The 27,034-nt window shown below is 39.2% G+C and overlaps 1 protein-coding gene across 9 annotated transcripts in view; it reads left to right on the top strand.

Annotated features, from left to right (window-relative positions):
• The window catches only part of NCALD (neurocalcin delta), a 371,302-nt gene that overhangs the window by 199,127 nt on the left and 145,141 nt on the right, over window positions 1-27,034 (top strand). For 7 of the 9 annotated variants that reach the window (XM_073893058.1, XM_073893059.1, XM_073893055.1 and 4 more), the window contains one exon: window positions 18,332-18,411. The gene's annotated coding sequence lies outside the window, so the exon portion shown is untranslated. The other 2 variants (XM_025870926.2, XM_073893057.1) reach the window with 2 other exon arrangements.

Genomic DNA, 27,034 nt, shown 5'->3' with positions numbered 1-27,034 from the left:
CCTCAGCGCTTGAGGCCCACCTGCCACCATGACCCATGCCTGCAACTCTTAAACACCTGATCAAATAGTGTTTCCTCAAATCAAAGGAATTATATACCTTCCATTTGCCTCACTCTGTGCTGGGGGCCACAAAGGTGGGGCCAGTCCAACAAAATGTCCAGTCCTATCTTCAGAACCTCCCATTGTCCTCTCCGGACCACTGTACCCACTCTCAGAGCTGCCAGGCTCCTTTCTGGGCATCTCTCCTGTGACTCATTCTCCGAGGCCCTGAACCTTGCTGAGGTCTCAGCGGAGTATGACTCCTCTTAGGGCAATCATGTTCTAATAAAGCAACCCTGGAGACCAGAAGGACTTCAAGGCCCAAAGTAATGCACCTCCAGTGGTGAAATTCCAGGCACTGTGCTAGGCAACAGTGGAGATATTTTTAACCCATCTTTGTCCAGCTGCTCTTAAATCACATCACACAAGCGGATGCCTACTCTGTCTGCTCATAGTCCCACCTGCCTAGGGACTGTTAAAAATATGGAAATGCTAACCTCTGTCCTTATGGTGTGAATAACCTAGCAAGGGAGCTGGACTACACATGCCTACCAGGCAGACTAGCATACTGTTTAAGAACCTGTCTAATCACACAGTCCTGGCTTCTAATCTCAGTTTTTCTACTTAGTTTTGTGGCCTCCTGCAAGTTCCCAAATTTTTCTGTGGTTCATTTCTTTCATCTGTAACACCAGGATAACAAAGCCCATCCCGAGAGGTGGCTCAGTTGGTAGAGCATGTGACCCTTGATCTCAGGGTTGTAAGTTCGAGCCCCACATTGGGTATAGAGATTACTTAAAAATGAATCTTAAAAAAAAAAACAAAGCCTCCCCCGAGGTTTTTATGAACGTCAGCAAGCTACTCTATGGGCCATCCAGAGTAAATATGCAGGACATGGGTGCCATCAATAATAATAACTAGAGCTAAGGAGGATTATAAGTCCATCAAGGCCGTTTGGAGGTCTGAGGTTGAGAACAGGTATGCAGAGCAAGGCATTGATGGAGGTGGAGGAAGGTGGAGGAGAACTTCCTAGAAAGGACTTCCTTTCCTCACAGGAAAACATGAGTGCTGTTCAATATCTATCTGTGCTTGCTTAGCCATAGGTACTTAATCCTCTGATCACTTGGCCTACAGAGGCATATTTGGCTTGGAAGCCTACTGCTGAGGAATGGAAAAAATATCAGTGGAACCCATGCACATTGTTACCATACAGAGGAGGGGTAAGGGAGCTTCACCCCTTCTATAAATTGTTGATTTCTGAGTCTGTCTCTTCCATTGGACCGTGTGGTCCTCAAAGCCAGGACCCAACTCATTCTGTTATCCCTAGGCCACTGTTGTGAGTATGTGTTCAGTGCCTAATTACTGGTAGAATGATTGAAAGAATGGACGATACTGGCGTTTTGCTGCATTACATCTTCCAACAACACAAGTGATTATATAAAAGATTTACTAAGATTTAGTATAAATATGTGAACATATTTTCCTTGCATGCAAGAACATGACTCAGTCAAATGAAAGATGGAAATATTGTGGTATGTGGTTCTCCAAAGCAACTTCATTTGTGGGGTCAGAGAAGAAGAAAGATGTGACTTGGGAAAGTTGCACCAGCCCTGAAAATGCTGGTTGTGCTGCATGGAAGGAAAAACCAAAACCAAAAAACAATCCCCAAGCTTGTGAAACTGGAAGAGGAGTCTGTGCAATCCAGTCTGGTGCCAAAAGGGACAAGTTGGCAGATGGGAATGGATCCTTGCAAATTCCTGCAGCCACCTGGCTTGTGATTTAACACTTCTCTGAGCTTTTGTTGTTCCGTGACATTTGGGACTAAATTTATTCCCATCTTTTTGTCCTTGTCAAAAGCAATGATTTTTTAAAAAGCTGTATGTTTTCTTCCCATTCTTGTTTATATCTTGCTATCCTGCTGTTTACAAGATTGGTCCCTCACACTCTGCCTGGGGTGTTTTCTATTCCTCTGTAGTTAAAATTGCCAGAGGATTGTTTGAGCTGTTCTGTTTTGAAGAATGGGGAAGCCATGGTACCCTGTGGAATCCCAGCATGGTGTAACATCTCCCCAGTGAAAGAGGCACATAGTTCTTATGAACTTGTGACTGACTGTGAAACTTTGTACATTCAAGTATTTTAAACACTTGATGCCTATTGTGCATCTTGTTATAGAGATATAATATCACGTGTGACTTCTCACGTAGCTGATGCCTTCTTGGAAGTTGCCTAGAGTAACATGAAATGTGATTTCTTTCCAAAATGGAGCGCCTGCCATTTTCTCCCCAGCGTTGGGTTGGAAATGATGTCCTGATGTCTCATGCCCCTGTCCTCTGCTCCTGTATCCTGTCCTCACTTTGGTCTGATCATTCGCCCCCATCTGAGTGGTCTCTGCAGTGTCTTGTGTGATGCCCCTCTTGATCACAAAATCATGGTGGCATGTGGAACAACTGGAAGTTGGAAGTTTTTCCTTTGCTTTCTTGCAGCATGGAATCTGGAAAGGTTAGGGCATTTGAACAGAAGTTGCTTTGATTACAATTGCTTTGATTATAATCACAGTGGCTCCTAGCCCCAAGAGGAATGACCCTTGACAGAGGTGAAGCCAGCCAAGGTTGGCCTTGCCCTTCTGAGCTTTTTAATGGTGCAATCCTTCCAGAGACTCCTAACACCCCTATACTCCTTTAAACCCCCCACCCCATAGGTATCCATCTCTGTTTCTGATGCCCCTGTTTTCTTCAGACCTTCCTCATCAGAGTAGATAGTGCTCCATACTTTAGCTTCCTTCCCTTATGTGCTAATTTCTTCCTATTTCCCAGATATGACTCCTTAGGATACTCAATGGTATCAAAGCAGCCAAGAGGAATAATCTAGTTTAAAGGTAACATTAAAGAGATGTACATCATTCTCTGAAATGGGCATGGACTTTGATAGTGCAAAAGGTGACATGGGCTTGGTTCTAAGGGGTGGGGAGGGAGGTGAATAGGGCACTCACTTTGGCACAAAATTAAAGAGGGCATTGTCAAACTCCATTATCAAGATAAATAATGTTGAATACAGTATTTTTTTTAAATCAGAATTAATGCAAAAAAAATTCATGGTGAACAAAATACCAACATTTTAAATAAAGGTAGGATCAGAAACAGTGCTGTGCAGAGCCGTCTTGGAGCCCAAGACTAAAGAAAAAATCAGTAATAGTGATCATGTCTTTACTTAAAGTGTTGATGCTTTGTTCATTGTGGATATTTTTTATTTTCAAAAATATTGCATTAAAGTATTATTTATTTTGATTACTGAGTTTTTTGGTGCCTCTTTAAGATTTATGCCCAAGGAGAGTGTGCTACTCCCCCTACTTGCCTCATCCTGTCCCCACCCTGGGGGGCTGTCCACTGGGCTAGGAAGAAAGTTCCAGAGCTGGCTTCAGGTCCCCACTTTGTATTTCCCCTCATCCACTTTGCGGTTCCAAGTTTGGTTTAACTATAATTTTGTGGGGGGGGAAAAAAAGACTATATCAGATGAAATTCCAGCTTTCTTTCCAATCAAACGACTACCACAGTGAAATATAGTTTGGAAAGAAAACATGAAGTAAATGGTTCATCAGAGGCTTGATTGAGGTTGGGGGGTCAGCAAACAATGACCCACAAGCCAACTGCCTGTTTTTGTAGGAAAAATTCTATTGGCACACAGACCTGCTCATTTGTTTTTGTGTCATCTGTGGCTGCTTGGGGCCACAGTGGCAGAGTTGAATAGTTGCAACAGAGACCATATGGTTTGCAAAGCTGAAAATATTTAGGATCTAGCCTGATGTGGACCTCTGATTTAGATTATCAAGGCACTAACATGTTTTTGGATCAGTATGTGGGGTTGACAACAGTTTATTTATTTTTTTTTAAAGATTTTATTTATTTATTTGACAGAGAGAGACACAGCAAGAGAGGGAACACAAGCAGGGGGAGTGGGAGAGGGAGAAGCAGGCTTCCTGCAGAGCAAGGAGCCTGATGCGGGGCTCAATCCCAGGACCCTGGGATCATGACCTGAGCCGAAGGCAGACGCTTAATGACTGAGCCACCCGGGCGCCCCAACAACAGTTTAGAATATCCAGTCATTTGGAAATTTATGTAACAGAGAATTCAAGGACATTTACAGAGGATATTACAATCTTTCATTTGTAAGAACTGGGGGAAATGGGGAAGGTATCAGAGTTCAAAAAGTAAATCAAGAGAGGCAGCAAAGAGTGGGTGAGATCTGTGTCCATCTATGCCCCTGTGGGTCCTCTGTGAGAGTCCAGTTGTGACTTGACATCACAAGGCATGAGCTGTTTATGAGAGTTTGATATTGCCCATAACTGGTAGAAGGAAACGATGGGTTTGTTGAAAAATGCATTCATTAGTATTATCACATAAATGGTTTGTGGATTTAATTACCTCATTTCTGTTAATATGGATAACTGACTTCACATATTCAACAAGCATTTAGTGAGCATCTGTATGTGCAAGAATTGTAAGAGTCACCCTCAAAGTAGTCTCCTTCTAAGTTTGAGGGTGAGCAGAGATAAGAAAGCTCCAGATTGTGTTCTGATGTGCCTTAGGTTTGGAGTGCATACAGGAGACAACAGGGAGAAAAAGGAGGAAGATCAACTTACGGAAGGCCCTGAATGCTAGCTAGGGAGCTTGAACTTTAACCAGGAGCCAGTAGAAACGACCTTGATCAAGGAAGTGGCATATCCATCCCTGTGCTTTAGTTGGGATGTTAACTGAGTGTGGAGGGATGGAAGGTGGATGAGAAGTAGGGGGACTAATCAAAAGGCGATTTCAGTAGCCTTGTATGGTTTATAGTCCTCAGAGATGACATGGGCCTCTAGCTAGTTGTATCCATGGGAATGGGAAGAAAGACAGATCTGAGAGTGCTCGTGAGAGTAGTAAAATTAACCAATATTCAGCCACTTGATTAGGGAGGCTTCTGGATTTGGAGTTGAGGTGACTGGGAGGGTGCAGAAGGTATTAGTAGAAATAGAGAAGCCAAGCAGAGAAGTAGGTTTTAGGGTCAAAAATACTAAGTTTGGTTTTATATAAAGTAAATTGAATATACTATAAAATATCCAGGAAAAAACAGAGGAATGAATGAGAGAGAGAGAGAGAGAGAGAGAGAGGGAGGCTATGGGCCTCTCTCTCCTCTAAACTGGAGATGGAAGTTTAGAAATTATCTGTTGAAAGATAATCACTGAAGCCTGGGCATCAAAAACATCATAAGGGAGGAAGTTGGAGAGAGGAGATGAGCACTGAAGAAACAACTATGGTCAAGTTGCCAGATAAAATACAGGATGCTCAGTTAAGATGGAATTTCAGATCAACAAAGAATCATGTTTTAGTATAAGAATGTTCCATGCAATATTTAGCATACCTATACTAAAAAAATATATACATTGTTGGTTTGAAATTCAAATTTAACAGAGTGTTCTGTATTTTTATTTGCTAAATCTGGCGACCTTTGACTGTGGGGATGGCCCATAATTATGGGATGGTCAGAAGAGGAGGAGATAGTACAAGAGCTTAGGAGTGGGCAGATAGATCCCAGGAGAACGAGGATATTGTATTATCATGAAATCAGAGGGTAGAGTGGGTTTCCAAAGGGCTGAACAAAAACTTCAAGGCCATTGCATTAGGCAACATGAAACTCATTAGGGACCTTTGAGAAAGCAGAGGGAGGTCTGGTTGCAAAGGGTTAAGGAGTAAATAAAATAAGGGAGATGGAAATAATCCGTGTAGATCACTCTTTTAGAAATTGTGATGGAGAACAGAAGGGAGATATGAGATGGTAAAGAAAAACAAAATAGAAGGCAGGTTTTCAGGATTAGAGAGACCAAGGCTGTTTTCCAGTCTCTGAGGAGCCCAAGGTAGTGGCATCCCGAAGATGTAAGAGGGGTGATGGGATTAAGGGATGGGGTAAGCTGTGGACGATGCTGGAAGGGAGAATCAGGACATAAATGGAGGGATTAACCTTTGCGTGGAGGATGCTCCCTCCTCATCCAAGTCATGAAAGAAGGAGGGGGAGATAAAGATGTGGAGATTTTGGGAGGAGATAAGAAGAAGGAAGGCTTTTTATTTATTTTTGCTGTCTGACTGTGCTATTGAGAGTACATGTTATGGAGCAGGGATTAGGGGAACAGGAGGGGCAGACTCAGGCTCAAGATACTCCCTGTTTGCTAATTGCATGGGACAGATATGATGCAGAGCCCAAAAGTGCATATAATTCATCTGAGTGGGAACCATTTATTTTCCTCATGTTATATCTTCCTCCAGCTCTGGTGTTCCATATCAATTCATAACATAATCAAACTGCTCACCAAGGGAGGGAAAATGACAGAAACAGAATTGAACAGACTCACTCTTCTCCATTTTATTAGACCAAGAGACTCTGGCCATGAAAGGATCAGGGCCATTTATTCATGTCCCCAGTCCTAGAAGGGGCCCATAGGAGAACCCAGCAGTCAAAGCCATTTTGGGGGAACATGTGGCGTTCCTACTCTGTGAGATCCTATATCCACCATGTGGACTGTGTCACGTGGGGTTAATATCTTTGCCATGTCACACCCAGCATACCAGGGACTCAGAGATATACAGGTGACACGCACTGATCCCAACCACCCTCTACTCTCTGGGAGCTGAAGTCAAAAGATGGCCAGACTATTCTACAGTTGGGAGAGCGTGAAGTTGAGGAGCAAAGCAGCCTGTAACCTCTTAGCTGCTTTTCCTCTCCGCTGTCAAGAACAGGCATGCCATTTGCAGCACAAGGAGGAAGCCATTTGCAGAACGGTGGAAGCCTGAGAAAGCTGAGAAAGAGTTATTTCAGGGAGGGGTAGGTTTGGAGTGCGTGTCTGCCTGGGGAAACTCCTAGTGCCTCCACCTCCAGAGAACGTTAACACTTCCGGCCCCCTTTCCACAGCCCTCTTTCTCTCCCTCCTCCTCGCCCCCAACACAAAGGCACAAATGAAATTCCTAAAAGTAGACTACTTCTGCCTAGTTATTTTTAGTATTTGCTGGTAGTATTTATCAAGCTTTTCAGTGTTAATTTGTCCTCCCACCCATTTCTCTTCCTGCCTCCACGTGCTGGGCTTGGGATGAAAGGAGCATGTAAAGAAGCATCTGGTGATCTCATTGAAACCTCCTCTAGAGAGAGGAGGCTATGGGCCTTGAAAATCAATCTCGCCCACCCCCACCTTGAAAAGAAGAAAGAAAGATCTGTATTCCATTAGCTTTGGAGAACAACATAAGCATTGGTGAAGTGAACCCATGAAAATGTGTATGTGGTGTTTAGCCAGGTCAAGAGCCCCAGTCAGGGAGCTGGGTCAGGGGATCAACACATGCACAAAATGTCATAATTCACGCAAAAAGGGCTGGAGACCAGGTAAACAAGAAGGATGCCAGAGAAGACAAAAAGGTAAAATCCATGCAAAGAGTAAAGGATCTGAGGGAGCTGAAGGGTTAAAATAAGAAGGGGTGGAGTTAGGATTAAAAAGGCCAAAGGAAGAAAGCTCTGTATCACCATAGCACCGTAGTACGTTACAGCTTAATACTAAAACATCACTTGTTCCTGCCTCAACTGCCTGCCCTGTCTCTGGGAGTCAGTTATGTCCAGAACAGCCACATTGCTCTGGAGAGGAACCCCCCCCCCAGTTGAATGGAAGCAAGACCTTATCAATCTGCATGGACATTGGACCCCTTGTCTATCCATCAATGTATTCATTTCGTAGGAATCAGTAAAGAGTTGTTTCCTTTTGCAACTTCAAAAACATGTTTGTCTTGATTTTTGTGTTCTTTAAAAATTTTATTGACTTTTTCAGCTTCCTAGAAATTGAAAAATATAATAAATGAAGTGAAAAATATTTAATGGGTGGGCTCAACAGTGGAATGAAAGAAACAGAGGAAAGAATCAGTGAACTTATATGTTAAATAATAGAAATTACCCAATTTGAACAATATAGAAAATAGACTGAAAATGGGGGAGGAAAAAAAAAAAAGACAGGGCCTTAGGGACCCAAGGGAATGTAAAAATTGTATAGCATATGTATCATCAGCATCCTGGAAGGAGAGAAAGAGGAGGACAAGGCTAAAAAAGTATTTGAAGAAACAGTTGCTAAAAGTTTTCAAATTTGGCAAAAGAAACAGAAGAAGTGTCAAGAAGTGAATTAAAATACCCCAAACAGGATTAACCCCCCAAAATCCACACTAAGACACATCTCAGTCAGACTTCTGAAAAATAAAGTCAAAGAAAAGATCTTAAAGCAGCAAGAGAGAAATGAGACCTTATCTGTAAAGGGAAAACAATTAGAATGACAGTGGATTTCCCATCAAAAACTATGGAGGCCAGAAGTAAGTGGCAGAAAATTTTCAAATATTATAAGAAAAGACTGTCACCCCAAACAGTGAAAACATCCTTCAGAAATGAAGGGGAAATCAAGACATTTTCAGCTGAAGGAATACCTAGAAATGTGTCACCAGCAGGCTCATCTTAAAAAAATAGCTAAAGGAATTTCTCTAAACAAAAAGGAAGTGATAGAAGAGGGAACATCAGTATGGAGAAAAGAATAAAACAAAGAGTAAAAATAGGGATAAACACATAAGATTTCCTTCTTTTAAGTTTTCTAAATTAGATGATTGAAGCAAAAACTATAACACTGTCTGATGTGACTCTCAATGTACATAGAGGAAATATTTAAGAAAGTTATTTTATAAATGAAGAGTAAAAGGATGTAAAGGGAGGTAAGGATTCTAACTGAACTGGTGTAACATTGAAAACAATAGACTCTGACAAGGTATGCATATTTAAGGGAATATCGAGAGCAACCATTAAAAAGCTATACGTTGAGATATACTAAAAAAACTACAGATAAATAAAAATTGAATTCTAAAAAATGTTCAGGTATTCACAATAAGGCTGGAAAATGAAAATAAGGAAAGAAAATGAAGAACATAGGAAACAAAAAATAAAATGGCAGATTATAACCCAAGCATGTCAATAATTACATTAAGTGTAAATGGCCTAAGTATACAAATTGTAAGACAGAGATTGACATGATAGATTTTTAAAAAATGATCCAAATAGGGGCACCTGGCTGACTTAATTTGTAAAGCATGCGACTCTTATGAGTGCAAGCCCCACATTGGGTGTAGAGTTTACTTAAAAAAAAAAAAAAATGACCCAACTATATGCTGTCTATAAGAAACTACTGTCAAATACAACAATACAGGAGGGTGAAAGTAAAAAGAAAGAGATATATCATGCAAACATTAATCAGAAGAAAGCAGGAGCAGCTATATTAAGATCAGATAAAGACTTCTGAACAAAGAAAATGATCAAGGACAGAGGGACATTATGTAATGATAAAAGGGTCAATACACCAAAAAGACACAGCAAACATAATATTTGGCATGCATATCCTAAATATGTACTAAACAATAGAGCAAAATATGTGAAACAAAAACTGATAAATCTGAAGGAATTGACAAGTCCATAATTAGAGTTGGAAATCTCAGCACATTTCTTTTAACAATTCATAGAACAACTGACAGAAAACCAGCAAGTATAGAGAGCACAGCAACACTATCAGTCAACCAGATCTAATTTACATTTATAGAATCCACCCGGCAACAGCAGAAAAGACATTCTTTTCAAGCACCACAAAATATACGCCAGGATAGGCCATAAGCCATAAAACAAACCTCAACAAACTTAAAAGAATCAAAATCATACAGAGTGTATTCTCTGACTATAATGGAATAAAACTAGAAATCAAAAATGGAAGAATGACAGGAACATCTCTAAACACTTGGACCTGAAACAACAAACTTCTAAAACCATCTGTGGGTCAAAAAGGAATTACAAGGGAATTTTTTAAAAATTTTTTACTGTTATGTTAATCACCATACATTACATCATTAGTTTTTGATGTAGTGTTCCATGATTCATTGTTTGTGCATAACACCCTGTGCTCCACGCAGAACATGCCCTCTTTAATACCCATCACCAGGCTAACCCATCCCCCCACCCTCCTCCCCTCTAGAACCCTCAGTGTGTTTTTCAGAGTCTATCATCTCTCATGGTTTGTCTCCCCCTCCGATTCCCCCCCTTCATTCTTCCCCTCCTGCTATCTTCTTCTTCTTCTTTTTTTTTTCTTAACATATATTGCATTATTTGTTTCAGAGGTACAGATCTGTGATTCAACAGTCTTGCACAATTCACAGCGCTCACCATAGCACGTACCCTCCCCAATGTCTATCACCCAGCCACCCCATCTCTCCCACCCCACCCCCACTCCAGCAACCCTCAGTTTGTTTCCTGAGATTAAGAATTCCTCATATCAGTGAGGTCATATGATACATGTCTTTCTCTGATTGACTTATTTCACTCAGTATAACACCCTCCGGTTCCATCCATGTCGTACAAGGGAATTTTTTTAAAGTACATTGAAATAAATGAAAACGAAAATACAACATATCAAAATTTGTGAGGTTCAGCTAAAGTAGTTCTGAGAGGGAATTTTATAGCACTGAATATGTTAGAAAAGAGGAAAAGTCTCTTAATTATAGTTTATAAGTTAATAATAAAAATTCCCATCCCCAGAAACTAGTTTTAAAAAACAACTTGTGAAAAAGAGCAAATGAGGGGTGCCTGGATGGCTCAGATCGTTAAGCATCTGCCTTCGGCTCAGGTCATGATCCCAGGTTCCTGGGATAGAGTCCCGCATCGGGCTCCCTGCTGAGCAGGGAGGCTGCTTCTCCCTCTCCTTCTCCTGCTACCACCTGCTTGTGCTCTCTCTCTCTGTCAAATAAATAAATACAATTTTTAAAAAAAATGTTTTAAAAAAAAGCAAATGAACCTAAATCAAGCATAAGGAAGTAATAATAAAGAGAACTCAATAAAATTGAAGAAAGAAAAATAGTAGAGAGAATAGATTAAACCCAAAACCAATTCTTTGAAAAGATCAACAAAACTGATAAGCATCCAACACACACTTCTTTGTGAGAAGACACAAACTACCAGTATCTGGAATCAAAAAGACTTACCATCACTACAGAACTGCAGACATCAAAAGAATAATAAAGGAATACTTCAACTCTACACATATAAATTTCATGACTTATATGAAATGGATCAGTTTCCCAAAAAGCACAACTACCACAACTCACACAATTAAAGATAGATAATTTGAAGAGCCTTATAACTAAGAAAATTTAATTAGCAATCAGAAACTTCCAAAACAGAAAATTCCAGACCCATTCGGTTTCACTGGAAAATTCTACCAAATATTTAAAGAAGAATTATATCAATCCTATGAGTCTCTTCCAGAAAATAGAAGAGGAACACTTACCAATTCATTTTATGAAGCTACTCTGATACCACAACTAGAAAAAGACAGTACAACATAAGAAAACTAGAGACTAATGGCTCTCATGAAGATAAATGCAAAATTCCTTAACAAAATATTAGCAAATAGCATTCAGCAATATATGCAAATAATTATATACCCTAACCAGGTGGAATTTATTCTAGGGATGTAAGGCTTATTCAACATTTGAAAATCAGGGTGCCAGGATGGCTCAGTCGGTTAAGCATCTGCCTTTGGCCCAGGTCATGATCCCGGGGTCCTGGCATCAAGGCAAGGCCCATGTCGCACTCCCTGCTCCGCAGAGAGCCTGCTTCTCCCTCTCTCTTTGCCTGCTATTCCCCTTGCTTGTGCTCTCTCTCTCACTCTCTGTCAAAAAAATAAATCTTTAAAAAATATTTGAAAATCAATCAGTATAATCCACCATGTAAACAGTTTAAAGAAAAAATCACACTTATGCTAATCGAAGCAGAAAAATTATTCAACAAAATTCAGTAATTCATGCTTAAAAAAAAAAACCTCTCAGAAAAATAGGAATAGAAGGGAGCTTCTTAAAACTGATTTAAGAATATCTATCAAACACTTGCAGCTAACAGCATACTTAATAGTGAGAGACTGAATCCTTTCCCCACAATATCAGGAGCAAGACAAGGATGTCCTTTCTCATTACTCCTATTCAACATACTACTGGAAGTTCTACACAGTACAATAAAGTAAGAAGAGAAAATAAGGGCATATAGATCCAAAAGGAAGAAATAAAATTGCTTCTATTTGCAGATGGCATGAAAAACATCCAATGGAATCTACAAAAAACTAGAACTAATAAGTGAGTTCAGCTAAGTTGCAGGATGTAAAATAAACATAGAAAATCAATTGTATTTCTATATACCAGCAGTGTATACATGGATATTGAAATTAAATATACAATATCATTTATAATAGCTCGAAAACATAAAATACCTAAGCGTAAATCTAGCATAACATGTATAGGATTTGTATGCTGAAAACTACAAAATGCTGATGAAAGAAATCAAAGAACATTAAATAAATGGAGAGCCATACTATGTTCATACATTGGAAGATTCAACACAGTAGAGATGTCAGTTTTCCCCAAATTGATATTTAGGTTTAATGAAATTCTTTTAAAAATTTAGAAAAGAAAAAAAAATTCCAGAAAATATTTTTGTAGATATAGATAAGATTACTCTAAAAATTTAGATGAAAAGGAGACAAAGAGATGGCCAACAGACATGTGAAAAGATCTTGAACATCACTCATCATCAGGGAAATGCAAATCAAAACTACAATGAGATATCCCCTCACACCTGTCAGAATGGCTAAAAAATCAAAAACACAAGAAACAAGTGTGAGCAAGGATGTGGAGAAGGAGGAACTCGTCTTATGCTTTGTTGGTGGGAGTGCAAACTGGGGCGGCAACTGTGGAAAACAGCGTGGAGGTTCTTCAAAAAGTTAAAAATGGAACTCCCCTATGATCCAGTAATCACTACTGGATATTTACCCAAAGAACATGAAAACATTAATTTGAAAGGATATACCAACAAATGGGAAAAGACAAGCTATAGTCTGAGAAAAAAATGCTTACAAAACAGGTACCTGACAAAGAACTTATACCTACATAAAGAACTGCATAAAGAACTCAAAACTTAACAGTTAAAAAAGAAACAGTTCTATTAGAGAATGGACAAAAGATAGAAGCATTTCACTGAAGAGGATATATAGATGGCAGATATGCACATAAAAAGGTGTTCAACATTACTAGCTACTAGGGAAATGCAAAGGAATACCGTAATGAGATACCACTACCCATCTATTAGAACAGCCTGGAATAAATAGTGATAATGCCAAATACTAGCAAAGATGTGGCAAAACTGAATCTCTTATACATTGCTGGTGGTTAAAATGGTACCACCACTCTGGAAAATAGCTTGGTAGTTTCTTAAAAACTAAACATAAACTGAATCATCTGACCCGGCAATCACTATCCTGGGCATTTATCCCAGAGAAATAACTTACATCCACACAAAAACCTATAGACAGTTTTTCCTACCAGCTTTATTTGCAATAAGCCAAAACCCAAAAACAACCAACATGCCCGACACTAGGTGAGTGGTTAAACGAACCATGGTACATCCAAACCATGAGATACTATTCAGCCATTAAAGGGAGCAAACTATTGATACAGGCAACCACGTGGGTGCAAGCAATGCCTTGGATCTCAAGGACATTATGCTCAGTTAAAAAAAAAAATCAAAGGTCACATATTATATGACCGCTAAATATCAAAAGGCCACATATCAAAAGGACAATATCAAAAGGTCACATATTATATGACCTCTAAATATCAAAAGGTCACATATATTATATGATTTCACTTCTTGACATTCTAGAAATGACAAAATTCTAAAGATGGAGAACAGATTAGTGGTTTCCAGGGATAAGGGATGGGAACAGAGGGGATGGGTGTGCCTGTAAAATGGGAGTAGGATGGAATTCTGTGTGGTGATAAATAGTTCTGTGTCTTGACTGCAGTACTGGTTACACAAATCTTCACATGTGACAAAATGATATGTCACTGTAAAAAAATGTATCACATATGGGCTTATCTAAACAAAAATATTGTTTGTATTTGCTATTCTTGGCTCTTATTTATAAAAAAAAAGTCACTGTCTGTAGGTAGTTACCTCATAATTGCTTTTTTTCATTCATTATGCCGTTAAAGTTCACCCAAGTTGTTGCCTGTAGCTCGGATTTATTGATTGTCCTTGTTGTCTAATAGTTCATTGTATGTATATAGCTCAGTTTATTGAAATGCTTACTGACTGATGGACATTTGTGTTAAATATTGCTTTTTGTTGTTTTTAAGAAAGCTGTTATAAACATTTTGTGCATGTTTTCCAGGGCCAATATATAAGAATTTCTCTAGAGAATATATGTGAGAGTGGGTTTACTCAGTTGGAGTGCATATAAACATTCAACTTCATGAGTTAAGGTTAAATTGTGTGCAAGTGCTTCTATCAACTTCTGCGCCCACCATCAGTTTAATTTGCATTTTCCTGATTACAAATGAGCTTGCTCATCTTTTTATATGTACATTTACCATTTTTGTTTTTCTCCTCTGTGACAATGTGTCAGATCTGTTGCTCATTTTTTTTATTGTGTTGTCTTTTTCTTTCTGATTTGTAACATATCTTTATATAATCTGAATACTGGTCTTTTGTTGATTTTACTTGTTGCAAACTTGTCTCAGATGTTGGCATGTCTTCTGCTCTATTATACATTTTTATAAACAAAGATCTTAATATTATAATACGGCAATTTTATCAGTCTTTCCTTCTGTGATTAGCACTTTTGTGCCTTGAGAACTCCTTTCCCATTTGGAGATCCAAAATATGGTCTCCCATGTTTTCTTCTACAAGTTTTAACATTTTGCTTTTTCACAACTGAGCCCTTAATCCCTCTGGAATTGATCTTTGGGTGTGGCTCCTCCTTGATATTTGGCTCAGTGAATTATTCCAACCTTTGTGAGGGCTCTGTTGTCTTTTAATTCCATCTTCCCGGCCTTGACTCGTACTGATGCTTGCTGTCTTCAAATTGTGATTTTTTTTCCTCTTGGTATGCCTTGTAATTTTTTCCTGATAGCCAGACACGATGTATCAGGTGATAGGAACTGCTATAAATAGATCTTTAGTAGTGTGGTGGTCAGGTTTTCAGGGAGAGGAGGTGCTCTGCACATCCTATGATTAGGTCTCAGTCTTTTAGGGAGCCTGTGTCTCTGGACTGAGACCTTCACAGTGTTCTAGTTTTTTTCTCCCCCTTTTCTCAGGATGGCTAGCATGGGCTGCAGTTGAGTATTTCCCTTCTCCCACAGTGGAAGGCTGGAGGAGACTGGATCCAGTATTTCCTTTCCCCAGGTCAGTTACATCTTCATAATGCTCCTGCAGGTTAAGCTCTAGTTAACCAATTTACTCTGAGGGCAGGCCTTGTTAAGAGTAGAGTGCTCTGGCATATTTCAAAATGGTTCCTTTGTCCCTTTGCATTCTGGAAGCTGGAGGAGGTTTCTCTCTGATATTGACTATGGGAATCTGATAGATGTCCTGGAAGTAATTCTCATAGTATCATGAGGGCCCCCCCTTTTTATTGACTGGGTCCCCCTAGCACTTCAGTTGTCTCCACAGAGATTGCAGCAATTCATAAATGACAATTCACACTGCTTCCTATGGCACTTTCTGCTGGTAAGTCCCTGCTCAGGGAAGCCAAGACTCCCTGTCTTCCTCTGCTACTCTTTCCAATCTTGGGGCAGTGGTTTGCCCTGTGTCCTTCCCTCTCTTACAGATCCAAGAAGAGTTATTGGATTCTACCTGTTGTTGGGACAGAGTGGTGATTTCCAAGCTCCTTATGTGTGGACCCAGACAACAAAACTCCTCTTTGGTTTTTTAATACCTGAGTGAATGAGAAGGTCCAGGAAGAAATGTCAACCATGGCAAGATTTGGGAAGATGGCCAATTCTTCCTTAGGCAGCTTTGAAAGAAATTTTGGTCAAATGATGGGCTTCCTTTATGGTACCCAAGGCATTCGTGTCTTAGCAGTTGCACAAGTGCTTGAGTGTCGCATGTTAAAAAGCTAAAGAAACCAAAAACAAAAGCAATGAATCTCTTCTCACCATTTGAACTATGACTCAGATCATATAAATAAGCTATTTGTTGAGAAAGAAAGCATAAATTTAAAATGCCTGTTTGTATGGTATGCGGAGGACAGATTCTGCTTTTGGAGAAGCACTGCAGTTTATTGGAAATATCGCAGGACAAGGAGTCAGGAGCCCCGGAATTAAGCCTTGATCTGTCATTACGTGGTTGCGAAACCGCCTCGTATCCAAAGTATGTTCAGCTGCATGTAACAAGAATCCTTCTACAGTAGCTTAGCCAAATAAAGGCCTTTTTTTCTTTTTCTTTTTCCTCATGTAACAGCCTGGGAGCAGGCAAACCAGGCCCAGTGTAGTGGCTCCTTTTTTTCAGTTGATTCTTCATGGCATGTGGCTTTTGTCTTTGTGCTTGTCACTTCATGACTGCAAGATATGTCTTTATCTCTGGCAGTGTATCAATGTTTCAGGCATGAAGAAGAGGAAGGGCAAAGATCAAAAAGTGTGGAGAGTGGAGAGTTCTTTTAAAGAGCTTTTCCAGGAGCCCTCTGTACTTACTTAAGGTTACATGGCCAGCGCCCAAACTATTTCACCTGCCCATCCTCAGCTGTAGTTTTTACAGGGTAAATTGCTGCCCTGAACAAAATCAAGGTTCCGTAAGGAAAAAAAGTAGACTGGGAATTGGGTAGGTAACCAGCAGTGTCTGCCCCACCCTCTAAGCTTCCAGTGGAAATGCCTGTCCTCTCACCGCCCCGCCCCCCCCCCCCCCCGCAGGGTTGTTTGGATGTCAAAATGGAAGATCAAATGCAAGGGCACTTCATACACTATAAAATGTATTTCATAAACACAGTGGAAATCATCTCTTTTTAAAAAAGATTTATTTAATTAATTTCTTTATTTGAGAGTGAGAGAAAGAGAGAGAGAACACAAGTAGGGAGGAGGGGCAGAGGGAGAGGGAGAAGCAGGCTCCCCACTGAGCAGGGAGCCCAATGCAGGGCTTGATCCCAGAACCCTGCGATCATGATCTGAGCTGAAGGCAGAGGCTTAACCGACTGAAGCAACCCAGGTGCCCCTAGTGGAAATATTCTGACCTATTTTCTCAGAGAGCAAATCCAATGTTAACAGAAAGTCCAACTGAATGTAAAGATTTGGGTAATCAGTATCTCTTGAACCTCAGCTCATTCTTTTGCTGAGATCTTTAAATAGTTCAAGAACTTGTGTATTCATGAATATGCATCCTCAAATGCCTATCTTCAGATTATTGTCAGACGCTGTGGTGGACATGTGTTGATTTTCTGCACTATCATCTCTTTTCCCTTCCTTTCAATATCCTGAATGACCTACCCTCACCTCCAGGGATAAGCCTTGATTAGTTTAAAGCGATTCAGCAAAGTATAGTGACTGATTCAGTGATGGGTAATCTGAATGACCTCAGAACCTGGGACTGCCAGAGTGCTAACACTATCTTCTTGGAAGATACATATGTAGCCTTGAACTGCTACAGCGAGCATTTTTTGCAACAAGGGGAGGCAGCCTGGAGTCGAAATCAATCTGCAGAGAATACCTGTGCCAAGGAAATTGCAGAGAATCAAATGATGTAGTGAACATCTGTTTTTCCAAAACCAGCCCTGCATCTGGACATTTTTTTCCCGAGCTCAATGAACCAAAATATTTCCTTGTTTTGTTATTTATTTGAATAAGAGAGTTTGAGTTGGGGTTTCTGTTATTTGTAGCCAAAAGATTCCTGAATGATAGTTTCCATATATGTTCCTGGAAAAAATATATATGTTATTTTAAATAATACATTGCTTATATAGGTATATATATATATGTATATTATATATGATATGTATTCATACATATATGTATTGTATATATATGAGTTTAGTCTGAGGTTTATAGTCCTTCCAGGATTAAGGCCATAAGGCCTGAATGTTACTAAGAAGGCCTGTTTCTTTCTGTAATAAATGGCCTGCGTAGCATCTATCCAGAGGATTTTAAACTGTGAAATGTTAGGACCTGAGTCCCATTCTTTTGGGGACTGTACTTATCACCCCTGTAATACAAGACTCGCTCCTGGGTACTTTGAGCCAAAGACCAATTAGGCTGAAATATGTCAGTGTTCTTCTAGGTGTTTCCTGTTTCCTGTTTGCAAAGGCAACTACAGAAGAAATAAAAGTAACGGCCTTATATAAACTGCTTACTGAGCTGTCAAATATTCAAGTAAAATGTTCATTAATTATGAGTGATCTCGGTTGCAGGGCCATAGAACCACTGGTGATAAAATCTGTCGTTATACCGTGGAAGGTCTGTGATCCGGGGTGCTGCCTGACTGCATATTGTGAGTTCCCCTTTTAACCTCTTGAATGTCTGGGTTTTAAATTGTGATTATTATTAAGTTATGATTCAGAATGCAAAAATGTTGCATCTCAGTTAGGTTATTGTGTGTTTATATGTTTGCTATCTGGCAAATAACAAATGCTAGCTTATTAATTTGCCACTAAACCTTGGTCACAAGTATCTATTTCTACTTTAACTCTTGATGAATTTGTGTGTTACTGACAAGAAAATTATGGTACATTCTCGTTTTTTAAAAAATCTATTCTGTGGTGACTCTGATTAAATGGAAACCTTATTTAAGTGTAAGAAATTTACTTTAAAAAAAAACAAACAGGAGACATGATCACGAAGTAAAAACCTGACTTTCTTCCTCGAAAAAAAAAAAAGCAGTATGTATGTGCCCTTCCTTCCTTTCTAAACCTACTCTTTTGGTATGGAAAATTGAAGAGGATATTGTGCAGCAAGTAGATGGGATTTTTTTTTTTAAATTCAGAAACAATTCTTTTGAAATTCTATTATGGTATAATTAGGGCGGCACCACCCGCAATAGTGGATTTCCTGTCAAGATAGGAACATTATTACTTTCCTAATTTGTGATGTGGGTCTCAAAAGCCATCTCATTGAATATTTAGGAAATTGGCTTTTCAGGAAGGGAAATCTACTGGTATATGAAGTTCTTGGAAATTTTTCAAGATATGCTAATGGCCCCAGATGAGGGCCAGATAAGATTCATAAGCAAGGTAATAATATGGCTTAGGCCCTGGTTATACTTTTTTGTGGCTATTTGTAAACAAGGCATCAATATTAATCTAATGTTTACTTGACCAGATAGTTTTAAATGAAGAACAAATGGCAAAAATAAAATAAATGTGGGTAAGAACAAAACCTTATTTTGTATTTTCCTGATGTTGCAGGGAAGGGAAATAAGTTGATGTAAAATGAAATTTAAGTGTACTCATCTCTTTCTCATCCCACTTTCTTCATCGCCAGTAAGTCTCTATGGTTTAGGTATTAGATGAACAACATGGCTTATCTGGATGTAACAAGAAAGTGAAAGTGAAAAGTCTGTATTCCAAATCTGACAGGCCAGTGCTTTTAATGAGATACATAGGACAGTTATAAAATATTTGAGGTCATGCTAAGCAAGCTCTAATTTTTTTTTTCTTCATATCGTTGAGAACTGAGTCTCAACTCCAATACATTTCTCCTGGAGGCCAAGAGAGAATTGTGCATTTAAGTTGGTAGTGATCAGGCAGCCCTAGAGGCTCTTTCTTCTTGTGATAATCTGATTGAAGTACTTAGGATCATCACAACCATAAACATGATAGTAGCCATTGCATTAGTTCCTCGGATCTTTCTGACATCAAACTAAATAGGAAAATGTGTGTTCTTGCCCAAAAGACAAGAAAACATGAGTATGATTCAATGTAAAAACTATTCCCCTTGACATGGAGGTGCAGAGAATCAACATGTCTGCTATTAGCTTCTGGTATCCCTGCCCCTCCTCAAGCATGCAGGTCTCTCTTCCGTGATCTCAGGGACAGGTTCTTACTGTAGATTCTCTGTGTGAGTGAGCCCCAGCTACGCTCTACATCTCTGGTTTATGTGGAGCAAAGAGAGGCTAGGCTGCAGGAGTTCATGCTGCACATTCAAGGCATCTTCCAGATCCAAAAGAACACAATTTGGATGAGAAATTGACAGGAAAGCTCTTGAGGGAGTGAAGGAGCCACTTCCTGGTCAGTGACTGTTGTCTTGAGAGAAGAGTGGGCATGGCAGGGATGAGGGTGACCTCTGTAACAGACTAAACCTCCTAACTGGGGCTTTCCAAATGGATGGCCGATGTTGGCAAATACTGCCCCATTTCCTGTGCTTTCTGGAATTTTGTTCAAGAATTTCAGATACTCTTACCTAGTGACAGAGATCCTGATAGCAATAGATAGGAAAGATATATGTAAAGAAACTATTTTAAGGTGAAGTATATGAATAGACCCCAGGTTTACAATTATTTCTGACTTCCTGTCACCTGGGTATCTCTCTTTAGCTCCTTTAGGCTAGAGTCATTTTGTCTGGATCCTCAAGAAATCCATATCTTCCCCAAGGCTTCCTATGTAACTAGCTTCTCAGTTACATGATGTTACATGGAATTATATTTTTCTATAGTTTTCTGCACTAAAAACCCCTTTCCTTCTCCTCTTAAAAAATATTATTTTAATCCTTTTAGCCTGGGAGCTCACTACTCTTTATTTTCAATGTCCTATAAATTCTTCTCTATCAAAAATAAAAACAAAAACAAAAACAACCACTTATTGTGTCAACAGAATATCTTTAATTCAAGAACGGTAATGAGGAGAGATAATCTCAGAGGCTGAGAACACAAGACACCAAATATCTAGGGGATAATTAAAGTATGCTTCCAGATGTTTTCAAATAGAGGCAAATACTGATCATCCAATAATTGGTTTCCCGACAACCATTTTCCACACAGTCATGTTCTGAATGTCAAAATAGCTAATAAATTCAGTGAAAAAAAAAAAAACCAAGCTGCTTTTTTATTAGTATGTAGGAAAAAAAGAATAGAAAGAGAGCAATCGATTTCTAGCAATTTTGCAACATGTAGACTTAGTGTCTGTAGACTTAGGAGCAGATAGTTTAATGACAGTAGATAAATGATTCCAATTAACCAAAGAGTGTTGATTAAGCACCTACCAATTTGAGCCCTAGTGGAGAATGATATAGTCTATCCTGGACTTGTATATTCGGTAACATAATGTTCCTAGAAACATAATTCATTTATTCATCCAATAAATATGTACCCAGTACTTGCTTTATAAAAGGCACTGTGTTAAATGATTGGCAGTGTTTCCATATCTGCATATAAAGTATCACCATTGGTGCAAATAAACCAGGGCACCTGTGAGAGTCACCTTCAGGTCTTGCTTGCAAAAATCAGAGGCTAGTTCATTAGAGCCAAGGGAGGCATAATAATTATCTGTTTCAGTCTTCGGGAACTTCTTTATTTCTGATATCCGGATTGCATGAATCAAAGGGATTCTTTCCATGTATGCCAAGAAAAATAATGGAAATGTTAGTGGGATCCTTTAGTACAGGGTTTCTCAAGTGCAGCACAGTTGACATTTTGGACCAGATCATTCTGGGAAGACTTCCCTGAAGAAATCTGAAGAGGTTGGGAACATGGAGGAGAGTGTTCTGGGAGGACCTAAGGTAGTAGGGAACATAGCATTTACTGGGAACTGAACCCAGGCCAGTGTTGCTGGAGAGCCAGAGGGGCACGATGTGAGGGAAAGCTAGAAAGGTGGCAGGGGTAGATCATGGAAGACTTAGTAGAGAATGAGTGAACATGAATAGTTTCTAACAGAATGAGTCCTGTTGTCTTCTATCACGAGTGTGAAAATAAAAGAAGTTTGTGATTTTGTAATGACTGTGCTCTTTGGGAGATGATATTCATTCATTCGTTCGTTCATTCACTCATTCAGCCAATACACACAAGACAAAATCCCTGTTCATATGGATCCTAAATTTTAGTGGAACAAGCAGATAATATGTCAATAAGGAAATGTATATGTCTTATAGTAAGTTTTTGTTTGTTCATGAGTGATGTGGGTAGTTTTTAGGTGAAATTTAAAAAATAATTTCAAATATTTATTGTATTGCATCTAAGTGTAGCGATTTCCATGTATGCCAAGAAAAATAATGGAAATGTTAGTGGGATCCTTTAGTACAAGGTTTCTCAAGTGCAGCACAGTTGACATTTTGGACCAGATCATTCTGTTGCAAGGGGCTGTCCTATGCAGAGGAGAATGTTTGGTAGCATTCTGGTGGCAACAGTATGCGCCGTCATGACAATCATCCCTTGTATTGCCAAATACCTCCTGGGAGGGGCAAACTCACTCGCGGTTGAGAACCACTTCTTTAGTGTATCATAATCAGTGAGTCCCAGTGCTGTGTTCTAGCTTTGTATTATGGTTGTATTGCAAACATGTCCAATCCTAAATGCACAGCTTTCAGTTTAACAGGATGGTATCTTTATAATTCTATAGTTCTTACATCACAATTAAAAATAATATTATGAAACCAGAATTAGAAGAGTAACTAATTAGATTTTTACTCAGTCAAACATGTGAAATCCTAATGTGGCAATACATTTTTCTATGGCGGGGGGAGAGTGCCTACACTTTGAGAGGCTTGTTTTATTTGTTAAAATGTTATAAAATTTTACCCTCAAAGTTTAAAACTTACTTAGTGGCTCACCTATTTTTTATTAAAAGATACATTTATGGGAATCTTACAAAGACTCCAACTCAGTCAGTTGCAAGAATTAATAGCCTTTTGGTGACACATAGAAACTTAAATGAGGCACACTTAATGAGTGCAATTCTAGTTTTATGGGAAGCTAAGAACAACAGAGAGAAAAAAGCACCACTCTTGTGTCCTTTGGTGATGGTACTTGACATTTTAGTGTAAGTTCTTACAATAATATATTGGTTTAATGTTCCGTTAATATCTGTGGTTTAATCAAAGTTTCTGAAAACGGGAAGAATATGCATTCTCTCTGTCACTGTTCAGCTAAGCAATGGCATTTGAAAATCACTTCAATCATGAATGGTTAGATCTTCTAAAGGGGTGTTTTACTATGCTATGGTGCCTGGGCAGACTTAATATTGCATAAATTTACTTAGACATGTGACTAATATACGGCACCATTAGGGGAACTATTTTTTAAAATTCTTTTTTACTGTTATTTACTTTACCTCAAGGCCTCCTGCCTCAAAATGTTGCGTATATTTCAAAGGACACCAGTATTATTTTGTCAAATGGAGCTTTCTTTTATTTTCCTATCATGTTCAGGCATATTTAAAAGCTACCACTGTCTCAAAAATAAAGTTCTGATTCTTTTTCACGGTGCTCAAAGCTTCCTACTAACTGACTACAGCCCATCTCTTCAGATTCCTCTTCTCAACTCCGTTTGCTCCTGTCCCCATGCCGCTCTCTGACAGCAAGGAACCAGGTGGCCTGAGCAGCATAACAAACATCTCCCTGCCTTTTGTCTTCTTAGTTCTTCTCGTGCTGTGATCTCTAAGCCCTGAATTCGAATTCGTGCTTAAGAATCATTTCTTTCATGGAACTTTCCCAAATGTTCTCAGGTGGAATTAAACTCTCTGCCTTTCTCCGCCCCCCCTCCATCTATCTCTCTGTCTCTCTCCCCCTCTCTTCCTCTCTCCTTCCTTCCCTTCCGTCCCTCTTTCTTTCTTTATTATAATGCTTAGAAAACACTAGACTAGTGCTTTTCAAACTATCTATGGGGAGAGCTAGATTTTTTTTTTTTTAATTTCCAGTCCATCACATGCCAGTATGTATCCTCTCGTCCATGACCAGTACTTAGACCTCTCCGTGTGAAACTTACTCTGCAAGTTCTGCGTATACTCCATCTGTACTCCATCCAGTGAGAGGAGTCCACTTGTTCACGCATTTGGTTGTTGCAGCAATGTCCCCTACTGTAAAAATGTCTAAACAATTACTTGCAACATCTATACTTACCCTGTTGCAGTCTGATAAGAATAGTTCATGGGGTGGTTCTGGTCCACAGCACTGCACCAGACTATAAGCTCCATGAGGATAGGGCCCGGGTCTGCTTTTTTCATCATTATAATTCTAGCCCCTGGCATTGCCTGTCACATAGTAAGCACACTCATTACATGTAGAAGTAACAGGCTATAGATAATAACACCTGTGTCCAAAGTAGCTTGAATCAGATCTTGATCAATTTTTAGCACCTACAGGATTATCATGCCTTACTTATATCAGAAAATAGGAATGAATGAGAATATCAGACTGATTTATTTAAAAAAATGCTGCTCTTTTTGTAAAAGCTACTGAAATAAAACATACCCCCTTCTTCCTACTGCCGGTATGGCCTTTATAAGTGAAGATCACTTGATCAATAATTTATTTTTCCTTCACTGGATAGTTGCAAAAACTCATTGCAGTCATATTCACTTAAGTAAAATAAAAGGAGTTTAAAAGAAGTCTGAAACAGCCTGTTAAATAGCAATATTGAGAAATTGTTTGAAAGAAATGTATTCCTAGAAGAAAAAAACCCCCACAAAAACAAAACTATATTTAAAGCCTTTCTTTTATGCCACTCAAGGGGACACATTGGAAGTCTTCAGCAGTCTAAAATTGTATTTCTGAAAATGAGAATCACATGGAGTTAATTTAACACCTACCACTGTAATTTGTACTGGGAAAAGCACCTGGGACATGAGTAACATTTTTTTCAAAATTTAAAATGTAAGAGATTCAGAATAAATTACTTGATGATGCTATTTGAACATAGATTTCTAACTTCCAGTAGTTCAAGAGTATCTTTCTGAAGTGGTAAGAAGTCACTGTAGTTCGGTACTCTTCATTGAATATTTCATTATTTTAAAGTTAACAGCCAAAAAAAACAAGGCCATTTACTATATGTTTTTCCCACCCTTATTAGCCACTTATTTTTCCATGGAACATTTGTTATTTCTGGGAAACATATGGCATATGACCAGAACCATAATTAGTAACAGTTTGATGTTATAGGAATTCAAATTTTGGCCATTTCTAGCTTCTCTAGATCAGTGACTTCCTCTGAAATATAAAAACAGCAAATACAGATCCTAAGGTTGCATTCGGGAGTCAGGTTTTTTTCCTCCTTTACAAACTGAGGTATTTGCTTGTTTTGACCAGGGAGGTATTTGAAGATTCTAGCAAACGCTGATAATGTTCTGCTCCAGAACCAAAAGGTGCCAGAAGGAGGCACTGTTTTAAGCACTTTCCATGTGTCAGCTTGCTGGATCATTGCAAATAGAGGCAGGAAGACATGAATTTACCCAGGTCACTTCAATGGGAAGTTGTGTAGTTGAGCTTTACCTTAGAAAGTCTGGCTCCAGATTGTGCTCTTTCAGACAGTAGTGTCTCTTATGCAGCATTGCTTGTCTAAGGAGATGGAAAGTTCCAGAATTCCATTGGTAGAATCTTGAAGAGGTTATTTTCTTGCAGACTATTTCTGTCTAATACTTCGTAGTTGGGAATTCTGGGTAACTGGGGGAAAGTGGCAAGAAGCCATTAGTTGGCAGCTCATTCTGAGCAACTTCCTAGCATCTAGAAACCAGGGGGTAGTTGTCATCAACACAAGATCTGGGACTGGGCTGCAGAGTTGGTCACCTTCTCACAGAATCCCCCCCAAAGCAGCATTATCTTTGAATCAGAAGGGTGGATATTTGTAGAATCATTGTACTACAAATCTTTAAGGGTATGGTATTTAAAATTCACAATTTTCAAGCACTCATTACATATACTTATATAATAAGTGAGAAGCAGCATTTTGGGGACAGAATGTGTGTGCTTTTATTTGTCAATTCATGAATTTTTTTTTTATTTATTTAAGACTTAAAGTACCCTGGGAGATGGGTTAGCAGAGAACCCTTAGTCTTTCCAAAGGGACATATACCACTGAGTTCTAATATGCATCCCAGCCAGGGGACAAAGGATAATCATTTTTGCTTTGTGTTAGGAGCCATGGTTGCTGAGGCTGATTATTCACAGAAGCAAGGTAAAGCATCTCATCAATCTCAAAACGTAGTTTGTCAGCCTTTGTTACTAATGGAGTTATTAAGGACTGAAAATGCAACATTGCTTAGCAACATGCATCATAGTTATTTACTCTTTTGATTAGCAACAACAGCAGCAACTAGTCTGTCTTATAAATGTCTTAGGGATTATTTTCACTTCCCTTTCATCTAACCTTGCTCCTATTCATTGCCATGGTAGTAATCAGAGTGCTTAGCCCATGGCCTGGTGGGCTGGGTTTAGGTATACTCCCATCAGTACAGAAATCAGCCCTGAGAGCTGGTATTAGTTCAGTCTAGAGCCAAAAGGAAATTAGGCTATAGGTAAGAAAAAGTAGTGAAAGATTCCTACAACTCTAATGTTCTATATAAGTCCTAATTTTCACTGCTGGCAAGTATGTGATGTCACCCCAGTGAGATGTGGGAACTTGCTGTAATGCTCTTCAGAGTTCTTGTTTTATTGGCTCTGGCCTTTCAGGCAATAATGAGAGTCCATAATAACCAAAACCCATACAGGATAATCCTTATTTCCTCCCAATGGGAGGGTAACTCTTTCACTAATAGCAGTGCTAGCACTCCCTGCCATTTACACTTCACATGCATATTGGAGAATGAGTTGGTGTCCGGGGAAAACAAAATAAATATTCATGAGTCCATAGCGATATAAATAAATGATTAAATAAATAAATGGAAGAGAGAGAGCATATTCATCTCTGGTAGGCTCCAGCGTTCCTTGATCTGGATAAACTTCTACCAAAGCCCTGCTTTCTTCTCCAAATTGGAATAGTAACTGTACATCTGAGAATCCTGGCATTCTTCTGCCTTCCCTTTCTCGGCCAACCACAGTCATCCTAGCTTGGTCTCTTGAATCCTGGTGTTCTAACTTGGCCTCTGTTCTGATGATGAGCAAGAAATCCCAGGGGTTGGGGCCATCTTGCAGGAAAGACTGTCTCTGAAGAGGCTTGAACAATTGTGGGAGGAAAGAGGGGCCAACCTTCTCGC

The sequence above is a fragment of the Callorhinus ursinus genome, unplaced genomic scaffold (assembly GCF_003265705.2).
Source record: "Callorhinus ursinus isolate GAN/ISIS: 27379988/994484 unplaced genomic scaffold, GSC_fseal_2.0 scaffold5, whole genome shotgun sequence".
Taxonomy (NCBI): domain Eukaryota; kingdom Metazoa; phylum Chordata; class Mammalia; order Carnivora; family Otariidae; genus Callorhinus; species Callorhinus ursinus.
This window is presented reverse-complemented; position numbering and strand designations above follow the sequence as displayed.